Source organism: Scyliorhinus torazame, chromosome 17 (assembly GCF_047496885.1).
Source record: "Scyliorhinus torazame isolate Kashiwa2021f chromosome 17, sScyTor2.1, whole genome shotgun sequence".
NCBI lineage: Eukaryota > Metazoa > Chordata > Chondrichthyes > Carcharhiniformes > Scyliorhinidae > Scyliorhinus > Scyliorhinus torazame.
The window spans coordinates 10714319-10738101 of record NC_092723.1 but is presented as its reverse complement, the minus strand read 5'-3'; the positions used below and the strand labels follow the sequence as shown (position 1 = coordinate 10738101).

The following is a 23783-nucleotide window of genomic DNA, read 5'->3' as shown; positions in this document are numbered from 1 at the left end:
GCACGGTCGACGCCATGGTGTACGGCGCGACCGCCGCAGGTCGTCAGCCATGCGCCTGCGCGGCCCGGGACCCAGCCATTCTCCAGCCACCTTCAGCCTGGGAGCCGGGAGTTTCAGTCAGCGCCGCTGCTAGCCCCTCACCAGTCCCGGAATCGGTGGCGATTTCACGCAGAAATGTTGATCGTAAAAGACTACACATGCTCCACTTAGTCGCTGAGACGGAGAATCCAGCACATCACCTTTAGTTATAATTACAGAATATAAATCCGTCCCCACAGTTGGAGGATCTTGCTCATGCACAATATGGCTGCCACACTCACCTCTCCATAATGGTCACCACACTTTGGGATAGTTCATTGTGCAGGAGTGCTTTTGGAGCATTCCTATAGTCCAAAGATGTGCAGGTTAGATGGATTGGCCATGATCAATTATCCTTTTGTGTCCAACGGTTAGGCGGTTGTGAGGGAGTGCGTCTAGGGAGGATTGGGGCAGAATTGATGGGCTGAATGGCCTCCTTCGGCACTGTAGCGATTCTATGATCTCCCCTCACTGGCAACATTTTTGTTTTATTTATTTGAAAAGCGTTGGTTTTTTTTTTGTTACATTAAAGATGCTATGCTAATGCATCTTTGGACTGTGGGAGGAAACCGGAGCACCCGGAGGAAACCCACGCAGGCACGGGGAGAAAGTGCAGACTCCGCACGGACAGTCACCCAAGGCCGGAATTGAACCCGGGTCCCTGCCGCTGTGAGGCAGCCGTGCTAACCGCTGTGCCGCTCCAGTTGTATCTGGGGCTTATCTCTAGGAGAAATAACCAAAGATTTTGGTTTGTCGAGGTGCGTTTGGGAAGAAGAGCCATGAAGTGAGGAAAAGGGATTTAGACATAGGAGGAATGAAGGAGATGAAAACTTTGGCCATTAATGGTGGAATGGAGAGGGCTGTCAGTGTGCAGAGGACTATCTAGAGTGACAAGGACTATCAGCGGGAGGGCATCTGTATGGAGGGTGAGGCAATGTTAGTAGAGGAGTGGGTGGGGTTGCTTGATGTACATGGGAGGTTGGTGGCCAACTAGGAGAGACTCCAGAAATTAGTTCTGGCGCCAGTGGAGATTGGAATGCGGTGGAAGTGGGTGAAGGAGGGGTGTGATATTAGGAATAAGAGGAGGTGGAAAGAAATACTGCAGCAGGATCGATAATTTGAAACTCAACCTTTGGGACTGGACACTGAGGCTGATGAGGATCTGATGAGTGAGCGATCGAGGAGGGAGACAGAGTCAGCAGTAAGCAACGCGCCTCACTGTCAGTTCAGTGATGTCTACAACTGCACTACAAAGTTGTTTCACCAGCATCCCAATGATCTGCCACAATCATATGGATCAGGTCACGGTCTGGCTCCTCGGAGGGAAATTGCCCAAATCGGGTCAATTTCATGGAATGGTGTCATGCATTCTTAAATTGAGAAGAATTCTTTTGGGAATGCAGCGTAGAGTCAAACAGTCCAAAGGTCTGGCAGCAAGAGAATATTCTACAACAGAAGGTCTGTGTTATGGGCCTATTGCTGAAACAAGTAGTTACCACTGTAATTAGAACAAGGTCGGAGCAGATCCTACTGACGCCTTCGCGATGTAGTTACTGTAAGGCCAAGAGTGGAAGCATATCAGCAACAGTTTCAACTTACAGAGCAAAGAAACAGATGCAATATGCATTTGCTAATGACAGTGGCCGTTGTTTAAACGTTGTAGCGCACAATGACTTACGCGAGACGTGAAGTGATGAAGTCGATTCAGGCTTTATTAAGCGAGACTTGTCCCCAGCAGCTCAGCAACAGAATGAGGCTGCGGGGAGAAGCTCGGGCTCTTATACTCCGCCTTCAGGCCGGAGCCAGAAGTCGGCAGATCCAACCAGGAACCGGGATCTGTCAGCCAATAGCCTCTCGGCTTCACAGGTACCACATTACCCCTAATACATACCACAACAAACGTGCTGTCTGATACAGAGGAAACAGAAGCACTGTTAGTGGTTATTTCAGCAGAACCTGACGTATAGAGTGCGACAACTTCAGCTCCTGCCGGGAGAGGGGAAAATCCAGCCACTGGATAACGCACAGGTTGTTAAGTGAACATTTGTCCAGGTTAGTAGATCGTGAGAAGGCTCAAGCAACCTGGGGTCCACAGGTTTGAAAAGGCAACGTCAGGTGATGAAATATTGCAGAGAGCTCTCTGCCGAGCTTGGGAAACTCCAGGATGTGGTCGGTGGAAAGGTGACCAGCTCGCGTTGGCTAAATTGCAAAGAGGAAGAGTAACGCAACTCAGCAAATCATTCTTGGCAGGGCCCCGTCACCCTTTCCCCCTTCGAGCCCAACCGAAAGCCAAACAGCACACTACACAATCAGGGCAAAAGCCTTACTGTCCCAAAAGCTCCGTGCAAAATCCGCATCGGCCCCAGAGAAACGACCACCTGGATGTGAACTCTGCAATGTTGCAATACCGATCATTCAGACATCAGTTGCATTGCCGTCCCACCATGGCGGGTTTGGAAATTCCCAGCCATCATCAGGATTCTCCATACCATGCAATGCTGGTTGTCACAAAGTTCTACAGACACACTTACTGTTCCAGGAAAGAGAGCGGGTGAGAAGATACAGCGAGAGGGGGTAAAACATGAGATTATACAAAGTAAGGATGGATGAAAGAAAAGATGGAACATATAGACATGCAAGTGAGCCGACAAAACTGTTGGCCAGGAGAACAATAAACAACTCCTCCGTTGAATGTATCCCAAACTTGTGTGGGTGTGTTCAAAAGCTTCCTGCCCACTTAAACCCCTGGCAGAGTCAGAAATTATAAAATCTCAGCTCAAATCATAGAATTTACAGTGCAGAAGGAGGCCCTGCGGCCCGTCGAGTCTGTACCGGCCCTTGGAAAGAGAACCCTAACCAAGCCCACACCTCCACCCCATCCCCGCAACCCAGCAACCCCACCCAACCTTTTTTGGACACTAAGGGCAATTTAGCACGGCCAATCCACCTAACCTGCACATCTTTGGACTGTGGGAGGAAGCCGGAGCGCCCGGAGGAAACCCACGCACACACGGGGAGAACGTGCAGACTCCGCACAGACAGTGACCCAAGCCGGGAATGGAACCCGAGACCCTGGCGCTGTGAAGCAACAGTGCTAACCATTGTGCCACCGTGAATAAAGTCTCCTCTGACTTGTTTACGGGATTAAGCTCTCACCAGGACACCACACTGAACAGAAAATGCTGGATAAACTCAGCAGGTCGGGCTGCCTCTGTGGAGAGGGAAGCAGTTAATGTCCCGAGTCCGGAAACCCTTCGACAGAACTTACCCTTTCTCCACCTCCTGTAGAAGGGTCATGTGGACTCGAAACGTTAACTCTTGTATTTCTCTCTCCACAGATGCTGCCAGACCTGCTGAGTTTATCCAGCATTTTCTGTTTTTATTTTCGAGTTGAAATGAAAATCGCTTATTGTCACAAGTAGGCTTCAAATGAAGTTACTGTGAAAAGCCCCTAGTCGCCACATTCCGGCGCCTGTTCGGGGAGGCTGGTATGGGAATTGAACCGTGCTGCTGGCCTACCTTGGTCTGCTTTCAAAGCCAGCGATATAACCCTGTGCTAAACAAGCCCCTTAGAAGTTACTGTGAAAAGCCCCTAGTCGCCACATTCCGGCGCCTGTTCGGGGAGGCTGGTACAGGAATTGAACCCGTGCTGCTGGCCTGCCTTGGTCTGCTTTCAAAGCCAGCGATTTAGCCCTGTGTGATAAACCAGCCCTTCCAGGAGTTCCAGCCTCCGCAGTGTTTTGCACACTCACACTGACAGAGTAATGAGCTCATTGACAATTTTGATCTTTCCCCAGCCAGAAAACAGTTCAGTTTTTGAAACTATGCCGCTAATCAGGGATTGTGGCCAGATGTGTGGCTGGGGGTGACTTCAGGCAAAAAATAATTTTGAAGATTAAAGATCGCGGAAACTTGACGTATAAAATTCCTCCATTTTTTTGTGTGGAATCCTGTTATAACCTGCCCGCTGGGGACAATTGGTCAACCCATGATGTATTTTAGGGTCAGTCAAGTAAATAGAATAACAAAAATTAACTGAGGGGCAAATTAAAAGGGGCCACTCCTGGTAGTGGCACTGCCAAAAAATAACAAAGAGGAATGGAAACTTATCATTTTACTTCTATCAACACCTGAGCAACAGTCCTTTTAGACATCCGATTATGTACCGCACAGTTTCCCCAGCCCTTGACCCCTCTGCAGTGACCCCTTTTGAGTGCAGAGAACACTGGTCACATTCACAGAGAGAGGAAAGAGGCCATCACAGGAGAGGAGATTGTTTTGAAACACTCATCAGTGAACAAAGGAATTTCTGAGAGTTGACGTGGGAGCCAGGTCAAAAAAGGACCAAACCGCAGAGAACTATGCCGAGACAATGTCTGGGTCAAGCACCATGGGTCAATAAGCTCCAAACTGAAAATATATCCATATAAGTGTGAGGTTATTCATTTTGGAAGCTAAAACAGGAAGGCAACCTGAATGGTTGTAAATTAGGAGAATGGAGTGTGCAGCGGGACCTGGGTGTCCTTGTGCACTAGTCGCTGAAGGTAAGCATGTAGGTGCAACAGGCGGTAAAGAAGGCTAATGGTATGTTGGCCTTCATTGCGAGAGGTTTCGAGTATAGAAGCAGGGATGTGTTGCTACAATTGTACAGGGCCTTGGTGAGGCCACACCGGGAGTATTGTGGGCAGTTTTGGTCTCCTTCTCTGAGGAAGGATGTTCTTGCTCTCGAGGGAGAGCAGCGAAGGTTTGCCAGACTGATTCCAGGGATGGCGGGACTGTCATATGAGGAGAGATTGACTAGGTTGGGATTGTTCTCGCTGGAGTTCAGAAGAATGAGGGGGGATCTCATAGAGACTTATGCAATTCGAACAGGACTAGACAGGGCAGATGCAGGGAAGATGTTACCAATGATAGGTGTGTCCAGAACCAGGGCTCACAGCCTGAGGATTCAGGGGAAACCATGTTGTACAGAGGTAAGGAGACACTTCTTCACACAAAGAGTGGTGAGCCTAGGGGGGGACTTTGACGGGGAATCTAAAGGGGGATTGTTGGCAGAGGCGGGAGCGACTGTGGTCAGCAGGAGTCAGCTGACTTACGAGAGTGCAATGGGGGGAGCAAGGGGGCTGGACAGGTTTCGAGCCGGGGGGGGGAGGGACTGGGTTGCTGCATTGACCGAAGGGAAGCTGGAGGTAAGAGGGAGAGTCGGGGCGGGGGTCCTCCGCCTGGAGGGCTGGAGAGTGCAGGAGGCGTGAGCACGTGGCTGGACTAAGAAAGGAGATGGCTAGTCGGCAGGGCGGGGGGGGGGGGGGGGGGGGGGGGTGGTCCCCCGACCCGGCTGATCACATGGATTGTTAGGGGCCTGAACGGGCCGGTCACGAGGGCCCTGTTGTTCACACACTTAAAGGGACTGAAGGCAGACGTGGCTATGTTGCAGGAGACGCTCTTGAAAGTGGTGGATCAGATCAGGCTGAGAAAGGGATGGGTGGGGCAGGTTTTTCATTCGGGGCTGGATGTGAAGAATAGAGGGGTTGCAATACTGGTGGGAAAGCGGGTGTCGTTCGAGGCGCTGAACATTGTGGCTGATAATGGGGGTCGATATGTGATGGTGAGTGGTAGGCTGCAGGGGACCCGAGTGGTGCTGGTGAATGTGGATGCCCCAAATTGGGACGATGCAGGGTTCATGAAGTGCTTGCTGAGTCGGATTCCGGATCTGGAAGCGGGGAGCCTGATAATGGGGAGGGGACTATAATACGGTACTGGACCCGGCACTGGACCGATCCAGGTTGAGGTCGGGCAAGAGGCCAGCTGCGGCCAAGGTTCTCAGGGGGTTTATGGATCAGATGGGGGGAGTGGATCCGTGGAGGTTTGCTAGGCCAGCGACCAGAGAGTTCTCTTTTTTCTCCCACGTGCATAAGGCCTATTCACGGATAGATTTCTTTGTGGTGCGCAGGGCACTGATTCCAAGAGTGGAGGTTACGGAATATTCGGCCAATGTGATTTCGGACCACGCTCCGCACTGGGTGGAGTTGGAGTTGGGGGAGGAAAGGGACCAGCGCCCGCTGTGGCGTTTGGACGTGGGACTGTTGGCAGATAAGGAGGTTTGTGGGCGGGTCCGGGGGTGCATTCAGAGATACATAGAGGCCAGTGATATTGGGGAAGTACCGGTTGGTGTGGTTTGGGAGGCTCTGAAAGCGGTGGTTAGGGGAGAGGTCATCTCAATTAGGGCTCACAGGGAGAAGAGAGAGAGAACGGCGAGGGAGAGGTTGGTGGGGGAGATATTAAGGGTGGATAGGAGGTATGCGGATTCCCCTGAAGGGGGGCTGCTGAAGGAGCGACGGAGCCTCCAAACGGAATTTGAATTGTTGACCACGGGAAGAGCTGAGACCCAGTGGATGAAGGTGCAGGGGGCAGTATACAAATATGGGGAGAAGGCGAGCCGGATGCTGGCGCATCAGCTACGCAAGAGGGAGGCAGCGAAGGAAATTGGAGGAATCAGGGACAGAGGGGGGAACACGGTGCGGAGTTCGGCTAAAATAAATGAGGTGTTCAGGAATTTCTAAGGGAACCTGTATAAGTCAGAGCCCCAGGAGGGGAGGGGAGGGGATGCGGCAGTTCCTGGACCAATTGAGGTTCCCGAGAGTGGAGGAGGGGCAAGTGGAAGGCTTGGGGGCCCCCATTGGGATAGAGGAGCTGGTTATGGGGTTGGGGAGCATGCAGGCGGGCAAAGTAAAAAGTGGATCTGTTTGGGAGAGCTCGCAGGGAGTCGCCTCGCTCCGGCGCCATCTTGGGTGTAAACCTTATTTTGAAAGCTGTACCATTTGAGGATTATATTTTATCATTGAATCTATCTTAATTAAAGGAGGTGGCATGAATTAATTTTAAAAGATGACCGTTTGAAATCTAAGGGCATTTCAATTGACAGTAGATTGTTTCTGCTCAACACTTAGAAGGTGAAACCACTGACGGGATGGGCGTGAATAACAATGGAAAAATTTCCCTCTCCCAAGATCAGCGATTACATAATCATCAGACCGGCAAGACTGAACAGGTTAAAAAGATGTTCTCTTTCAATGTCTCCAATCAGATTGCACTGAGGTGTAATTGTTGTGATGTGAAAAATTGTCGCTTTATATCTGCTGGAATTGTGAAAATAATGTCATCCCAAAACGAAAGAAATTCCCTGCCTGAATGGAAGCAGATTTAATCGCAATTTTCAAAGACAAACAGATAAATACCAGCAAAGGAGACATTCGCAAGAGTATGGGGACAGCAGGGGAGTGGATAGAATTAAACAACTTTTTCAAAGAGGCAGAGCAACGAGCCAAATTGCCTCTTTTGTGCTGTACAATTAATTTTTGGACTGTATAGGATTAGAGAAAAGCAATGGTGGTAGTTGCATTGGAAACAGTTTGACTATCTTAATTCATCCCCCCACAGTATACTGGTGCAACGTGGATATTTCGAGGCTACAGCTGGTTTTCCTGGAATACAGACATTGCCGATGAGAACGCTGCCATTAGCAGGTGTGATAACTAGGTAATAGAGTTGGTAGTGTAGTGAAACAGAACGCGTACAGCGGCAGAACATACAGGAGCTTGTGCCCCCGCCATAGAGTGAAGACAGACACACACACACGACAGAGACAGAGGCACATGCCCACAGACAGAGATACACACGCACAGAGGCACACATGCACAGACAAAGACGCATGCCCACAGACAGAGGCACACATGCACAGACAAAGACGCATGCCCACAGACAGAGATACACACACACAGACTGAGACACACACGCACAGACAGACACTCCAATACCTTTGCAGCATTGACTCATATAACACCTTCAATAAAAGTAAACTAGCTTGGATCAAAGAGAGAGATTTTAAGGCGTGACTACGCGAAGAGAAATGGAGAGGCTCAGGAAGGGAATTCTCTCATTTAGGCTACAGACTGTTTTGATGGGAGGCTGCAAAGAGTGAAGGGAAGGAAGTCAGGGATACACAAGAGGCCAGAATAGAATGAGCAGATATACCTCAGTGGGTTCTTGGGCTGGATGAAGTTACTGAGTTGAGAATTTTAAGATCAAGGCAGAGAGCTAACACTGGTCAACAAAAATGGCGATGGATGTGCAGGACCTGATGCAATTTGGCAGAATTTTGGAAGAAAGATAAAAGATAAAGAAAAAAGTGGCTGTTTTAGCACAGGGCTAAATCACTGGCTTTGAAAGCAGACTAAGGCAGGCCAGCAGCACGGTTCAATTCCCGTACCAGCCTCCCCGAACAGGCGCCGGAATGTGGCGACTAGGGGCTTTTCACAGTAACTTAATTTGAAGCCTACTTGTGACAATAAGCGATTTTCATTTCATTTCATTTCAAATGTTTGTGATTCAGTCTCTTGCCATTCAGTGCAGAAGGAGACCATTCGGCCCACGAGTCTGCACCGACCCTCTGAAAGAGTACTTCACCCAAGCTCACTCCCCCGCCCGTCTCATTAACCCCTTAATCTAACCTACACATCTTTTGGGTCACTAAGGGCAATTTAGTGTGGCCAAACCACCGAACCTGAACTGCAGGAGGAAACCGGGTCAAATCTATAGAATCCCTACAGTGCAGAAGGCGGCGATTTGGCCCATCGATTCTGCACCGACTCTCCGAAAGAGCACCCTATCTAGGCTCACCACCCTGTCCTACCCCCATAACCCCAGTTATGCTGCACATCTATCCCCGTAACCACAGTTGACCTTGTCATGTGAGAGTACCCTTTAAGAAATGAGTGTTTAAGAAATGTACCTTTAAGAAATGGATCTGCTCGAACTTCCGGTGACGGCGGGAATGTGGAAGGTGATGGACATTAACAAGGATCTGCGAGGAAAAATGGAAGACCTGGAAAACAGATCCAGGTGACAGAATTTGAGGGTCGTGGGGCTGCCCAAAGGAGTTGAAGGACCGAGGCCGATTGAGTAGTTTGCCGCGATGCTGGCAAAACTACTGGGGGAGGGGGAGGATCCCTCCCGATATGAACTGGATCGGGCTCATCGGTCGTGGAGGCCTGTACCAAAGGCGAGTGAGCCGCCAAGGTTAGTGACTCTGTGCTTCCGTAGGTACAGTGTGAAGGAGAAGGTCCTGAGCTGGGCCAAGCAGAAGCGGGTGGTGCAGTGGGCAGGAGCTGGTATACGTGTATACCAGGACTTTACGGTGGAGCTGGCGAGGAGGCAGGCTGCCTTCAACCGGGTGAAGAGGGCACTGTACATTAGCAAGGTGCGGTGCGGCATTGTATATCCAGCGAAGCTGAGGGTGACTTACAAGCTCAGGGACTTTTATTTTGGAACGGCGGAAGCAGCGGAGGAGTTTGCGAAAGCAGAAGGACTGTGGCAGAACTGAGAAATTGAGAAATGGCCATGTGCCGATGTGACCTCATGACTGACTGTATTTTCTTCTTTTTTTTGTTTCACTGCGTGTGGGTGTATGGGCTAAAGGAGCCAATGTTGTATATATTTGGACAAGGGAAGTGATGGGACTTTCACTCGAAATGAGGGCTCTTTGGGGTGTAGATGGATATGCGGGGTTTGTGTGCTAAAAGGGGATATCTGGGCTTTCCTAGTGCCGGGCAAGGGGGAAACGGACCCGGGCGGGGGGGCCTCCTCGCTGGCCGATTTAAGCCGGCCAGTGAACGGGAGTGAGGTGGGGAAGGGGCTGCGGCCATCGGAGCCTGGCAGAGCAGGGTCCGAGTGGTCTAGCCGGGGTGGAAAGTTGGGGGGGAAGGAACCGAGGTTGGGGGGAGGAGTTTTACAAGAGGCAGTGGACGGGAGGGGCGGGGGGTTTGTACGACTCTTGGGTATCATGTACGGTACTCTTTCAGAGGTTAGATGGCGTTGAGTGTAGAGGGGGGGGGGAGACGGAGTGGACTCTATAGGTCAATGGTGACAATGGGCGGTCCTGGACTCCTTTTTCTTTTTCTCCATTGTTTTTTGTTGCCACCATGGGAGGGTTTGGTTTATTGGATGCATATATTGCCAGGTGGGCCGTTGTTTGGGGTGGTGGGAGGATGGGATCATTGGTATTGTTAAGGGGATTGATTTTGTATTTGTTACCGTTTACTGTTTGTGGGTGGGGTGTAAATTTTGAAGGAAAATGTGAAAATGGAGAATAAAAACATGTTTTAAAAATAAAAAAAGGTGCAAATTGCACACAGACAGTCACCCGAGGCCGGATTGAACCCGTGTCTCTGGCGCTGTGAGGCAGCAGTGCTAACCGCTGTGCAACCCCAAGGGAAAGCAAACTTTGTGGTTGGTGCGACAGATTTTGCCAACATTTTCTGCTCTCAAAATGAATTGGGAGCATTTCTTTTCAAGGTAGCCGATTTGACCTCAAGGTCTGAAAGAACCGCTGAGATTCAAACTCAGGATCTCCTGTTTACAATACAGGCGCTTTAACCATCTACACCACAGCGCCAACCTGCTGAGTTCCCTCTTTGCGCTGGCATTGTGGAGGCGGAATGTATTTGGGACTGTTTTGGGGCCCACAGTCTGAGGGTACGTGGAAGACCATTTAGGAGGTCAGGAGAAATTTCTTCACACAGAGAGTGGTGTGAGCCTGTGGAATTTGCTACCACAGAAAGACAAAACCTTCTATGTTGGGAAGGAAGAGTTAGATACAGGCCTTGGGGCAAAATGATCAAAGGATATCGGGGGTGTGGGGGGATGTGGGAATAGGGTACTGACTTGAATGATGGGCAGCACAGTAGAACAGTGGTTAGCACAGTTGCTTCACAGTTCCAGGGTCCCAGGTTCAATTCCCGGCTGGGTCACTGTCTGTGCGGAGTCTGCACGTTCTCCCCGTGTCTGTGTGGGTTTCCTCCGGGTGCTCCAAAGATGTGCGTGTTAGGTGGATTGGCCATGCTAAATTCCCCACAGTATCCAAAAAAGGTTACGTGGGGGTTACTGCGATATGGTAGATACTGGGCTTGAATAGGGTGCGCTTTGTAAGGGCTGGGGCAGACTTCATGGGCCGAATGGCCTCCTTCTGCACTGTAAATGCTATGATGATCAGGCATGATCATCATGAATGGCGGAGCAGGCTCGGATGTCCTCCAGTCGCTCCTGTTTTCTATGTTTCTGTGCCACTGCGGAGCTCTTCTTTGAAATAGTGCCGAGGGAATGTTTTATACCCACCCACCCAAGCAGGCAGATGGGCCTCGGCTTGACGCCTCCTCCAAAAGGCAGCACTCCCTCAGTAATGGACGTGCAGGACCTGAAGAGAGTTTGGCAGCATCTGCCTTGGTTTCCCTGCTTCGCCCTGGAGTGGCACGGAACCCAGAGCCTCGTGTTTCAGATATTTAGGATAGATTTGTCCTGAAAATTTGCTACAATCCCTCCTCCCCCCAAACTATTCTCAGTACTGCAGGGAACCTACGGATTCTTTCAGGATATTTTGTGATTGAAGGATTTGTGCGCTCCCGCTTGTAACGGACTTTTGGGCATCTTCAGGGCCCCCAACGGCATTTTCTCGACATTTCCCAGCGTGGGAAGAAGACTGCAACATTCCCCCGACAGTGTATGGCTTGGACCAGGAGCGAGACGACTAAAAAAGTGGTGGTGAAGCCAAAGAAAGTGCGAGGGAAGAAGAGCAAGATGGCGGCGGGCGGGGACCAGGCAGCGTGGATGCAGTGGGCGCAGGAGCAGCAGGAGGCTATCCAGCGCTGCTTCAGGGAGCTCAAAACAGACCTGCTGGAGCCGATGAAGGCCTCTATTGATAAGCTGCTGGAGACCCAGACGGCCCAGGGGGTGACGATCCGCGAGGTCCAACAAAAGATCTCAGATAACAAGGACAAGATCTTGGGCCTAGCTGTAAAGGTGGAGGCGCATGAGGCGCGCCACAAGAAATGGCAGGAACGGTTCGAGGAGATGGAGAATCGGTCGAGGCGGAAGAATCTGTGGATCCTGGGCCTCCCGGAGGGGCTGGAAGGGTCGGACGTGGGGGCCTATGTGGTCACCATGTTAAACTCGCTGATGGGAGCGGGATCCTTCCAGCGGCCCCTGGAGCTGGAAGGGGCCCATAGAGTGCTGGCGAGGCGGCCCAAGGCTAACGAGCCGCCGCAGGCGGTGTTGGTGCAGTTTCATTGGTTCGTTGATCGGGAGTGCGTACTCAGGTGAGCCAAGAAAGAGAGGAGCAGCAGGTGGGAGAATGCGGAGGTTCGAATATATCAGGACTGGAGCACGGAGGTGGCGAAGAAGAGGGCCGGGTACAATCGAGCGAAGGCGGTGCTGCACAGGAAGGGGGTGAAGTTTGGCATGCTGCAGCCGGAGTGACTGTGGGTCACCTACAAGGACCGGCACCATTATTTTGAGTCCCCGGAGGAGGCGTGGGCCTTTGTTCAGGCCGAGAAGCTGGACACAAACTGAGGGTCGGGATGGGGGGTCGGGCGTGGGGATGGTCGGGGATTGTTGTTGTTGTGTTACATTTTGAGGGGGGGGTTCTTTGTTCTTGTTTATTTTTGATTCGGTGTGGGTGGGTAGGGTGGGTTGGGCACTGTTTTGGTTGGGTCTGTCCGATGGGCTCTTGGAGGGGGGCAAGTAAACAGAGTAGGGGGTAGATGGCCGGTAAGGGGGATGGGGCCCCGCGGGGGAGGGGGAGGCCCGAGTCGGGGGTGAGGGGACTGGGCCTGTAAAAGGAGCTGCGACAGAGGAGGCGGGGCTCTGCAGGTGGAAAGCGCGGGCTTTTTCCCGTGCTTGGGATAGAAGGGGGATGCGGAGAGCCTGCTGGTGGGTAACGGAGGGGGAGGGGAAGTCCCACAATGGGAGGAGTCGAAGGAGAGGCGGGAGCGGCCGGGGTCAGCAGGAGTCAGCTGACTTGCGGGAGTGCAATGGGGGGAGCAATGCAGCTAGGAGGGGTCCTAGCTGGGAGGTGGGGCGGGGGTGGGGGTGGGGGGGTGGGGGGGACCGGACCGGGTTGCTGCTGGTATGGTCAAGGGGGAGCTGGAGTGAGTAGAGGGTGCTGGGACGGGGGTCTGCCGCCGTGGGGAACGGGCCGGGCGTGGGGCACAGGCGCGTGGCTGGCCGAGGAGGGGTTATGGCTAGTCGGTGGGGGAGGGGGGCGGGTAGCCCCCTGATCCAGCTGATAACCTGGAACGTAAGGGGACTGAATGGGCCGGTTAAGCGGGCCCGTGTGTTCGCGCACCTGAAGGGGCCGAAGGCGGATGTGGTCATGCTCCAGGAGACATACCTGAAGGTGGCAAACCAGGAAGAGGTGGGTGGGCCAGGTGTTTCATTCGGGGCTGGATGCCAAAAATCGGGTGGGGGGGGGGTGGCGATCTTGGTGGGAAAGAGGGTGTCGTTCGAGGCGTCGAGCATTGTGACAGACAGGTACGTAATGGTAAGTGGTAAGCTGCAAGGGGAGAGGGTGGTGCTGGTCAACGTGTACGCCCCGAACTGGGACGATGTGGGTTTTATGCGGTGCATGTTGGGTCGGATCCCGGACTTTGGAAGTGGGGGGCCTGATAATGGGGGGGGGACTTTAACACCGTGTTGGATCCGGAACTGGATCGCTCCAGGTCTAGGACAGGTAGGAGGCCGGCGGCGGCTAAAGTGCTGAGGGGGTTTATGGACCAGATGGGAGGGGTGGACCCTTGGAGATTTGCAAGGCCAAGGGCTGGGGAATTTTCATTCTTCTCGCACGTTCATAAGGCCTATTCCAGGATCGACTTTTTTGTTATGAGCAGGGCGTTGATTGCGAAAGTAGAGGATACAGAGTACTCGGCGATAGCCATTTCAGATCACGCTCCTCATTGGGTAGACCTAGGGCTGGGGGAGGAGAGGGACCAGCGCCCGTTGTGGCGCTTGGAGGTGGGGCTGTTGGCGGACGAGGAGGGGAGTGAGCGGGTCCGAAGAAGCATAGAGAGATACCTGGAGGCCAACGATAACTGGGAGGTCCGAGTGGGGATGGTCTGGGAGGCGCTAAAGGCGGTGGTTAGGGGAGAGCTGATCTCCATTAGGGCCCACAAGGAGAGGAGAGAGCAGAGGGAGAGGGAGAGGCTGGTGGGGGAGATGGTGAGGGTAGACAGGAGGTATGCGGGGGTGCCGGAGCAGGGACTGTTGAGGGAGAGGCGCAGCCTCCAGGCCGAATTCGACCTGGTGACCACCAGGAAGGCGGAGGTGCAGTGGAGGAAGGCCCAGGGGCGATTTATGAATATGGGGAAAAGGCAAGTCGGATGCTGGCGCATCAGCTTCGGAAGCGAGACGCAGCTAGGGAGATCGGGGGAGTTAAGGATACGGGAGGGAGTGTAGTGCAGAGTGGGGTTGGCATCAATGGGGTCTTCAGGGACTTTTATGAGGAACTGTATCGGTCCGAGCCCCCACTGGAGGAGGGAGGGATGGGCTGCTTTCTGGACCAACTGAAATTCCCGAAGGTGGAGGAGGGACTGGTGGCGGGATTAGGGGCCCCGATTGGGTTGGAGGAGCTGGCCAAAGGGATAGGGAGCATGCAGGCGGGGAAGGCACCGGGGCTGGACAGTTTCCCAGTCGAATTTTACAAAAAATATGTGGACCTGTTGGGCCCGTTATTGGTTAGGACCTTCAATGAGGCAAGTGGGGGGGGGGGGGCGTTGCCCCCGACGATGTCCCGGGCGCTGATCTCCTTGATCCTGAAGCGGGACAAGGATCTCCTGCAGTGTGGGTCTTACAGACCGATTTCCTTGCTAAACGTAGATGCCAAGGTGCTGGCGAAGGTCTTAGCCTCGAGAATTGAGGATTGTGTGCCGCAGATCATCCACGAAGACCAGACGGGGTTCGTGGAGGAGAGGCAGTTGAACGCGAATGTGCGGAGGCTCCTGAATGTTATTATGATGGCGGCGAGGGAGGGGGAGGCGGAGATAGTGCGGCGATGGACGCTGAGAAGGCCTTCGATAGGGTAGAGTGGGGGTACTTGTGGGAGGTGCTGAAGAGGTTCGGGTTTGGGGAGGGATTCGTCAGGTGGGTTAGACTGTTGTATGAGGTCCCGATAGCGAGTGTGGCCATGAACAAGAGGTCTGAGAGTACCTTCGGTTGCATCGAGGGACGAGGCAGGGGTGTCCCTTGTCCCCCCTGCTCTTCGCGCTGGCGATTGAACCCCTGGCTATGGCACTGAGGCAGTCGAGGAACTGGAGGGGGCTGGTGCGGGGTGGGGAGGAGCATAGGGTGTCGCTCTATGCGGACGACTTGCTGCTATGTGGCGGACCCGGTAGGGGGAATGCCGGAGGTAATGAGGATCCTCAGGGAGTTCAGGGATTTCTCAGGGTACAAGCTCAACATGGGGAAGAGTGAGTTGTTTGTGGTTCACCCAGGGGACCAGGAGAGGGGGATTGGCGAGCTCCCACTAAAAAGGGCGGAGAGGAGCTTCAGGTATTTGGGGGTCCAGGTGGCCAGGAGCTGGGGGGCCCTGCATAGACTTAATTTCACGAGGCTGGCGGAGCAAATGGAGGAGGAGTTTAAGAGGTGGGACGTGTTGCCGCTGTCCCTGGCGGGTAGGGTGCAGTCAGTCAAGATGACGGTGCTCCCAAGGTTTTTGTTCCTGTTCCAGTGCCTCCTCATTCTTATCCCGAAGGCCTTCTTTAGGCGGATCAACAGGAGCATAACGGGGTTTGTGTGGGCGCGAGGGACTCCGAGGGTGAGAAGGATGTTCCTGGAGCGGAGTAGGGATGGGGGGGGCTGCCGCTGTCCAACCTCTGTGGGTACTACTGGGCTGCCAATGTGGCGATGGTGCGCAAGTGGGTGATGGAGGGGGAGGTGGCGGCATGGAAGAGGCTGGAGACGGCGTCTTGTGAGGGTACGAGTCTGGAGGCAATGGCAACGGCGCCGCTGCCGCTCCCTCCAATGAGGTATACCACGAGCCCAGTGGTGGCGGCTGCCCTCAAATTTGGGGGGCAATGGAGGCGGCACAAGGGGGAAGTGGGGGTCTCGGTGTGGATCCCAATATGGGGGGACCACCGGTTTGTCCCAGGGAGAATAGATGGAGGGTTTTCGGGGTGGCACAGGGCAGGGATAAGAAGGTTGGGGGACCTGTTTGTGGATGGGAAGTTCGCGAGCCTGGGTGAGCTGGAGGAGAAGTACGGGCTCCCCCCGGGGAAACGCCTTTAGGTATCTACAGGTAAGGGCGTTTGCCAGGCGGCAAGTGGTGGAATTCCCGCTGCTGCCGCCATGCACGGTACAGGACAGGGTGCTCTCGGGGGCGTGGGTTGGAGAGGGGAAGATCTCGGCAACATACCAGGTGATGCAGGAGGAGGAGGACTCGGTGGTGGAGTTGAAAGGTAAGTGGGAGGAGGAGTTGGGAGAGGAGATCGAGGAGGGGACGTGGGCATATGCCCTAGGGAGGGTGAACTCTTCCTCTTCGTGCGCGAGGCTCAGCCTCATACAGTTTAAGGTGCTGCACAGGGCACACATGACCGGGACAAGGATGAGATGGTTTTTTGGGGGTGAGGACAGGTGTGTTAGGTGCTCAGGGAGCCCAGCAAATCACACCCATATGTTTTGGGCATGCCCAGCGCTGGAGGAATTTTGGAAGGGCGTAGCGAGGACGGTGTCGAGGGTGGTAGGATCCAGGGTCAAACCGGGCTGGGGGCTCGCAATATTTGGGGTTGCAGAGGAGCCGGGAGTGCAGGAGGCGAAAGAGGCCGGTATTCTGGCCTTTGCGTCCCTGGTAGCCCGGCGAAGGATTCTTCTTCAGTGGAAGGATGCGAGGCCCCCAAGCATGGAACCCTGGATCAACGATATGGCGGGGTTTATTAAATCGGAGAGGGTGAAATTTGCCTTAAGGGGATTGGTACAAGGGTTCTTCAGGCGGTGGCAACCGTTCTTGGACTTCCTGGCAGAACGGTAGACAATGGTCAGCAGCAGCAGCAACCCGGGGGGGCGAGGGGGGGTGGGTTCTATTTTATTTTTGTTTGTCTATATTGGGGGATCTGAGGGGGTGTATATATTTGCTATATTTGCTATGTGTTTCGGCGGGTGTTAATATATTATTTCTGTATAGGGGGGAGGGGGGCACGGGGTTGTATTGTTTTGTATTTCATTCTATTGGGTTCCTTTTACATTTTGTTGTTGATATTTTGTGAAAACTTTAATAAAAGTTATTTTTTTTAAAAAGAAAATGTTGTTTCGTAAAGTTTAAATCATTGGTAATTTCAACTAGACAGGCTATTTTTAAAGACGGTACAAATAGATTCTTGCTAACCATAAGAGCAGGAACAGTCTCTGCACAAAGTTGCCTTTGCCAAAAAAGTTTTTGCCACGTATTGGTTCTGTGAAGACTGAGTTATTGGACAGCAGCAAGTCTGGTGCACAGTTGATTCAGAGATACTGCGTCAGAATTAACCATTAGTGATCTAACACGGTAATTATAGACTGCAATGTATTACTGCACGTTTCCATCTCCAGCATTTCATCATGTTAAAGCTTGATGCCATTTATAGGACTGGGATGGAAAATTGCTCTCATGTGCTCCTGGACCCACGCAGGGCATTCCCTGCGAGCTGTACATCCATTTGAAGTGGTTAAGGAGTGTCACACTGGGAGACGGCAAATATCAGAACGTTCCAGACACAAACCTTCTGCAATCTTTTAGCGGTTAAACTTTTATCTCTCTTTTGTTTTAAAGTGTGTTCTCGCACACAACGATAGCAAAACAATTCGACTTTATTCTGAACATATTGGCTTTTATGATACTGAAACTGTTCTCATTTCCCTCAGCCTTGCCTACCAAATCCTCCACCTGTCACAGGCAAAGGGTTACCCTTGGTCACTGCACGCGGCCTTGAACGTGTTGAAGTTTCTATAACCATTTTCTTTTTGATCCCATTCCCCACCTCCTTCCTCCTACACCATTCCCTTCCAGCACCCCGTGTGACCATATCAAGCTGTACTGCATGGTAGCCCAGTGGTCAGCACTGTTGCTTCACAGCACTAGGGTCCCAGGTTCGATTCCCGGTTTGGGTCACTGTCTGTGTGGAGTCTGCACCTTCCCCCCGTGTCTGCGTGGGTTTCCTCCGGGTGCTCCGGTTTCCTCCCACAAGTCCCGAAAGACGTGCTTGTTGGGTGAATTGGACAATCTGAATTCTCCCTCCGTGTACCCGAACAGGCGCCGGAGTGTGGCGACTAGGGGATTCTCACAGTAACAGCATTGCAATGTTAATGTAAGCCTACTTGTGACAATAATAAAGATTATTATTATTGTCAATCCCCCCCCCCCTGCAAATGCACTATACCTCACAAAAGGGTCAAATGCTAACTTCTTTCTTGCCCCATCAACGCTGTTCGCCCTCCATTATAGCCTCAGTCTTCAATTTGGACACTAATTGTCAGGAATTCAGAATCATGAGCACACTGGGCACAGCGGACGAGGAGAAACTGTTCCCGCTCCTAAAAGGATCAAGAACGAGAGGGCACAGATTTAAAGTGATTTGCAAAGGAAGCAAAAGTGATGTGAGAAAAAGCTTTTTCCCAGAGCGAGTGGTTCGGGTTTGGAAGCACTCCCCGGGAGTGTGGTGGAGGCAGGTTCCATCGCAGGAGAAAAGGCAGAGGAAAGGCACCAAGTCATGATGCTCGTCTGGAGAGTTGGCGCAGACCCGATGGGCCAAAAGGCCTCCTTTTGCGCTGTAACAATTCTGTGATCCTGCGAATTCAGGGGTTTGTTTGTCCAAAAGCCAGGTTGCTTGGCCAATGGAAACAGTTGGCAAAAGCCAGTGGCCGAGCCGATAAATGAGACAAGAAACAGGATGTGGCCAGACAATGATGCAGTGCCTCTTCCTGTTGGATCACAACAGCGGAGGTGGTACAGAATGAAGCATTAATATAGGAGGGGGCTCTCTTGTTTGCAATTCCTGAGCAACACTGTAGTACAGGAGACAAAGGTAAAGGATCCATACGTGCGCTCATTGTCAGTGTCAACTCGATGGTGCAGGTATCCTTTCGACAGAAGTCATCCCTTCTGCAGACCCAGAGCCCATGCAGCCAGTCCGAGATGATCACTATCAGGCACACGCATCTCGCCTGCTGATGTGGCAGAAGTGGGATGGTGAGCAGGCAAGAGGTAAATTAGAAGTAGGTGGTATCCGCCTCTGGTTGAGCCCAACCTTTCTGGCATCTCCCTTTGCTCATACGGGACCGGGCTATTTTGGGGGCTGGCGGACCGGGTCGGGCGCGCGGCCGATCGGGGGCACTATTTGGGAGGTCCAGCTCTGTGGTCTGAGTCCGCCATGGAGCACAGGGCGGCCGCTGGAGGCCGCGGCCGTGCGCATGCGTGACCTCCGACCCGGAAGTGCGGGGGGCCCATATCTGCAACTAAAGCTGCTACATTCACGACGGGTCCCTGTTAGCCCCCTGTAGAGTTATGAATATGGGGCCTTTTCACGCCAGTTTATCTGACGTGAAAGGCAACAATTTTTACGACGGCGTGGGGACTTAGTCCCAAAAACAGAAAATCCAGCCCCTTGTTACTACCCTGGTGTACAAGTCGAATGTCATGAAACGTATTGACGCAGTGATCAATCCCAAGCAGGAATTCTTCCCCCACATCTATTTTGTTACAGGGCCAGGATTCCCGACATCCACACTCCACCGATCAAAAGCCGATTCATAGCTCCGCTCCTCCTGCTTCCCAATGGCTCCCCTGATGATGGAGCACTGGCTTGTGGGCAGGTAATTATTCTCAGCTGGCGAGGGAGAGCGAGCGAACTAAAACCAGCTCCAACACCCTGGATCCAAGCGGAGGAAACTGAACATCTGCTCAGTCAAGCTAATTGGTTGCAGTTTGACCGCTAACGGAAAGTATTGTGGGGATGTATGCTGGGAAAGGACATCAATAGACTTGGCAATGATGCTCCTTCTCATCTGCTGAAGGACAAAATTCAGCCCCCCTGGGGTACAAGGGGTGTGGAACTATAACCCAACCTGACTCACGGTCTCCAAATGTGGACAACCCGAATGAGGGACGGGTTCAGTAACTTGTTCAGGGATCCACTGGAAAAATAGGAGCATTTTCTGTGCCTTCTTAACATACTGCCAATACTGAGCAGATTCTGCAGCAAAAACGTTCCTGACTTAGGATATTTTCGGATCCCTAATCCATTTGCTACTGTAGGGTTTAATCTTCAGGAAGGTTGTTAATCGAGATCCCACCTTCGGGACCCATTAGGGATGACGGTAAGTCAATGCAATGGGTGGGATTCTGTGATCCTGAGGCTAAGTGTTGACGCCGTCGGAAACAGCGTCGCATTTCCCGATGGCGTCAACATGGTCTCAGGATCAGCAATTCTGGCCCCTACAGGGGGCCAGCACGGCACTGGAACGGTTCACGTCGCTCCAGCTGCCTGGCGTCAATTGGGCGCCGCGGGATCTGCACATGCAGATAAGGCGTTTGATAAGGTTCCCCACGGTAGGCTATTGCAGAAAATACGGAGGCTGGGGATTTCAGGGTGATTTAGAGATGTGGATCAGAAATTGGCTAGCTGAAAGAGGACAGAGGGTGGTGGTTGATGGGAAATGTTCAGAATGGAGTTCAGTTACAAGTGGCGTACCACAAGGATCTGTTCTGGGGCCGTTGCTGTTTGTCATTTTTATCAATGACCTAGAGGAAGGCACAGAAGGGTGGGTGGGTAAATTTGCAGACGACACTAAAGTCGGTGGTGTTGTCGACAGTGTGGAAGGATGTAGCAGGTTACAGAGGGACATAGATAAGCTGCAGAGCTGGGCTGAGAGGTGGCAAATGGAGTTTAATGTAGAGAAGTGTGAGGTGATTCACTTTGGAAGGAATAACAGGAATGTGGAATATTTGGCTAACGGTAAAGTTCTTGGAAGTGTGGATGAGCAGAGGGATCTAGGTGTCCATGTACATAGATCTCTGAAAGTTGCCACCCAGGTTGATAGGGTGGTGAAGAAGGCCTATGGAGTGTTGGCCTTTATTGGTAGAGGGATTAAGTTCCGGAGTCAGGAGGTCATGTTGCAGCTGTACAAAACTCTGGTATGGCCGCATTTGGAGTATTGCGTACAGTTCTGGTCACCGCATTATAGGAAGGACGTGGAAGCTTTGGAGCGGGTGCAGAGGAGATTTACCAGGATGTTGCCTGGTATGGAGGGAAAATCTTATGAGGAAAGGCTGATGGACTTGAGGTTGTTTTCGTTAGAGAGAAGAAGGTTAAGAGGAGACTTAATAGAGGCATACAAAATGATCAGGGGGTTGGATAGGGTGGACAGTGAGAGCCTTCTCCCGCAGATGGAAATGGCTGGCACGAGGGGACATAGCTTTAAACTGAGGGGTAATAGATATAGGACAGGGGTCAGATGGTAGGTTCTTTACGCAAAGAGTAGTGAGGCCGTGGAATGCCCTACCTGCTACAGTAGTGAACTCGCCAACATTGAGGGCATTTAAAAGTTTATTGGATAAGCATATGGATGATAATGGCATAGTGTAGGTTAGATGGCTTTTGTTTCGGTGCAACATCGTGGGCCGAAGGGCCTGTACTGCGCTGTATCGTTCTATGTTCTATGTTCTATGCGCAGTGGCACCGTCGCCAATGCGCGCATGCGCAGTGTCTCCCTTCAACGTGCCGGCCCTAACCCGACATGGCACAGGGCTACAGCGTCCGGCACGGAGGAAACGAGGCCCCCCAGCCCGAGAGGCCGTCCCGCCGATCGGTGGGCCCCAATCGTGGGCCAGGCCACATCGGAGCCCCCCCCCCTCCCCCTTCCCTCCCACAGGCCGCCCCCGGACCTTTCAACGCCGAGTCCCGCCGGCTGAGAGCAGGTGTGAACGGCGCCGGCGGTACTCGGGTTTTTTTTACGGGGGGGGTGGCGCCGCGCCAACCACGCCAATTCTCCGCTCTGCGTCAGGGCGGCGTGGCGCGACGCACACCTGCCGCCGGGATTCTCCGGCCCGGCCCCGGGCTGACAGAATCCCGCCCAATGTGCCCCACTGCACGGGCAGTTAGTGTTAATGGTATATTAATTATATTAAGCTGCACAGCCGAAGGGCATTGTTAAGTATCAAGAGAACTTATAACAGGAGACGGCTGAGACATGGGGATAGCAAGTCGTAAGCAGATGTCTGAAATGCTGCATTCTGTGAATAAGCCAATCAAGAAACGTATTGGTGTCTAGTTTCACATTTCAGCTGGCGTGGGATCGAATTAACGGCCAGCAGCCTTCACTGACTCGCCTGTGCGAGCCCTGGTAAGGGGAAAGCAGTGGAGCAGGAGTGATGCAATGTTCTCAGTATGAGGGGCCTAGCTGCCACTGTGCATTATTGGAGAAATCAGTCTCCAGGACATCCTGGCGCATGGCAAGTCCTTGCCGATGGAACACATTCTTGCCAGACAGGATTAAAAACCTCACGCAGCTCCAACCCCCAGCCGCCTCCTCTGGGTTGCCTGAGGCCTGCATGTTGACCAGAAGATTGCAGCACGGTGGCGCAGTGTTTAGCACTGCTGCCTTGAAAGTCGTCACGGTGGCGCAGTGGTTAGCACTGCTGCCTCACAGGGCAGCACACTGGCACGGTGGTTAGCACTGCTGCCTCACAGGGCAGCACGGTGGCACATTGGTTAGCACTGCTGCCTCACAGGGCAGCACAGTGGCACGGTGGTTAGCACTGCTGCCTCGCAGGGCAGCACGGTGGCACAGTGGTTAGCACTGTCGCGTCACAGTACCAGGGACCCGGGCTTGGGTCACTGTCTGTACGGAGTCTGCATGTTCTCCCCGTGTCTGCGTGGGTTTCCTCCGGGTGCTCCGGTTTCCTCCCACAACTCCCGAAAGACGTGCTTGTTTGGTGAATTGGACATTCTGAATTCTCCCTCTGTGTACCCAAACAGGCTCCGGAGTGTGGCGACTGGGGGCTTTTCACAGTAACTTCATTGCATTGTTAATGTAAGTCTACTTGTGACAATAATAAAGATTATTATAACACCCAAAAAGATGTGCAGTGTATTGGCCTCATTAAATTGCTCCTTAATTGGAAAAAAAGAATTGGGCACTTTAAATTTTAAAAAAGGAAACATGGTAATAGTGAAAACTAAAAGCTCCTGAACCAATATTTTATCGTAATTATATCGTCTTCCGGGTCTATGCTTGCAAATTACTCACGAGACCTTCTCTGCTTCCAGCTTATCTATGATCACTGAGCTGGTACAATTTAACCTTTCCTTTGCTATCTGCAACCGAAGGATATTATTAAAAGACCATCCCAGGCAGCAGGTAAATAATTAATATTTGGGATGTGATAAAAGGGAGAATCACAAGGGTCAGGTGACCAGGCGTGACTGTTTACAGATTCGATCAATCCTCTATAATGTGCTCCAGCCACAAGGAAACAGCTGGGCATCTGTTTTTAAAAAGTCTCACTGCTTTGCAATATGAGCTGGTGCCAGCCACCAATCCACCAATTCCCCCCCCGCTCCCACCCATTGTTTACCACGGCAACCGAGTTTTGACAGGCTCTACATCGTTATTTTATGCACACAATATTTTATGCAGGTTATTGAAACTTGGTTCATGGCCTTAGAACGGGGGGGGGGGGGGGGGTTGCCTGTTCTCACTATTGTGCTGTGAACGTACTTAAAAGAGTAGCCACAGCATCCCTATTATGGTAACGCAGTGGTTAGCATTGTTGCTTCACAGCTCCAGGGTCCCAGGTTCGATTCCCGGCTTGGGTCACTGTCTGTGCGGAGTCTGCACGTTCTCCCCGTGCCTGC

The 23783-nt window shown here is 52.4% G+C and overlaps 1 protein-coding gene across 3 annotated transcripts in view; it reads right to left on the bottom strand.

Moving 5' to 3' along the window:
- LOC140393707 (solute carrier family 45 member 3) overlaps positions 1-23783 on the bottom strand; it is a 156309-nt gene that overhangs the window by 96649 nt on the left and 35877 nt on the right. The window lies entirely within an intron of this gene.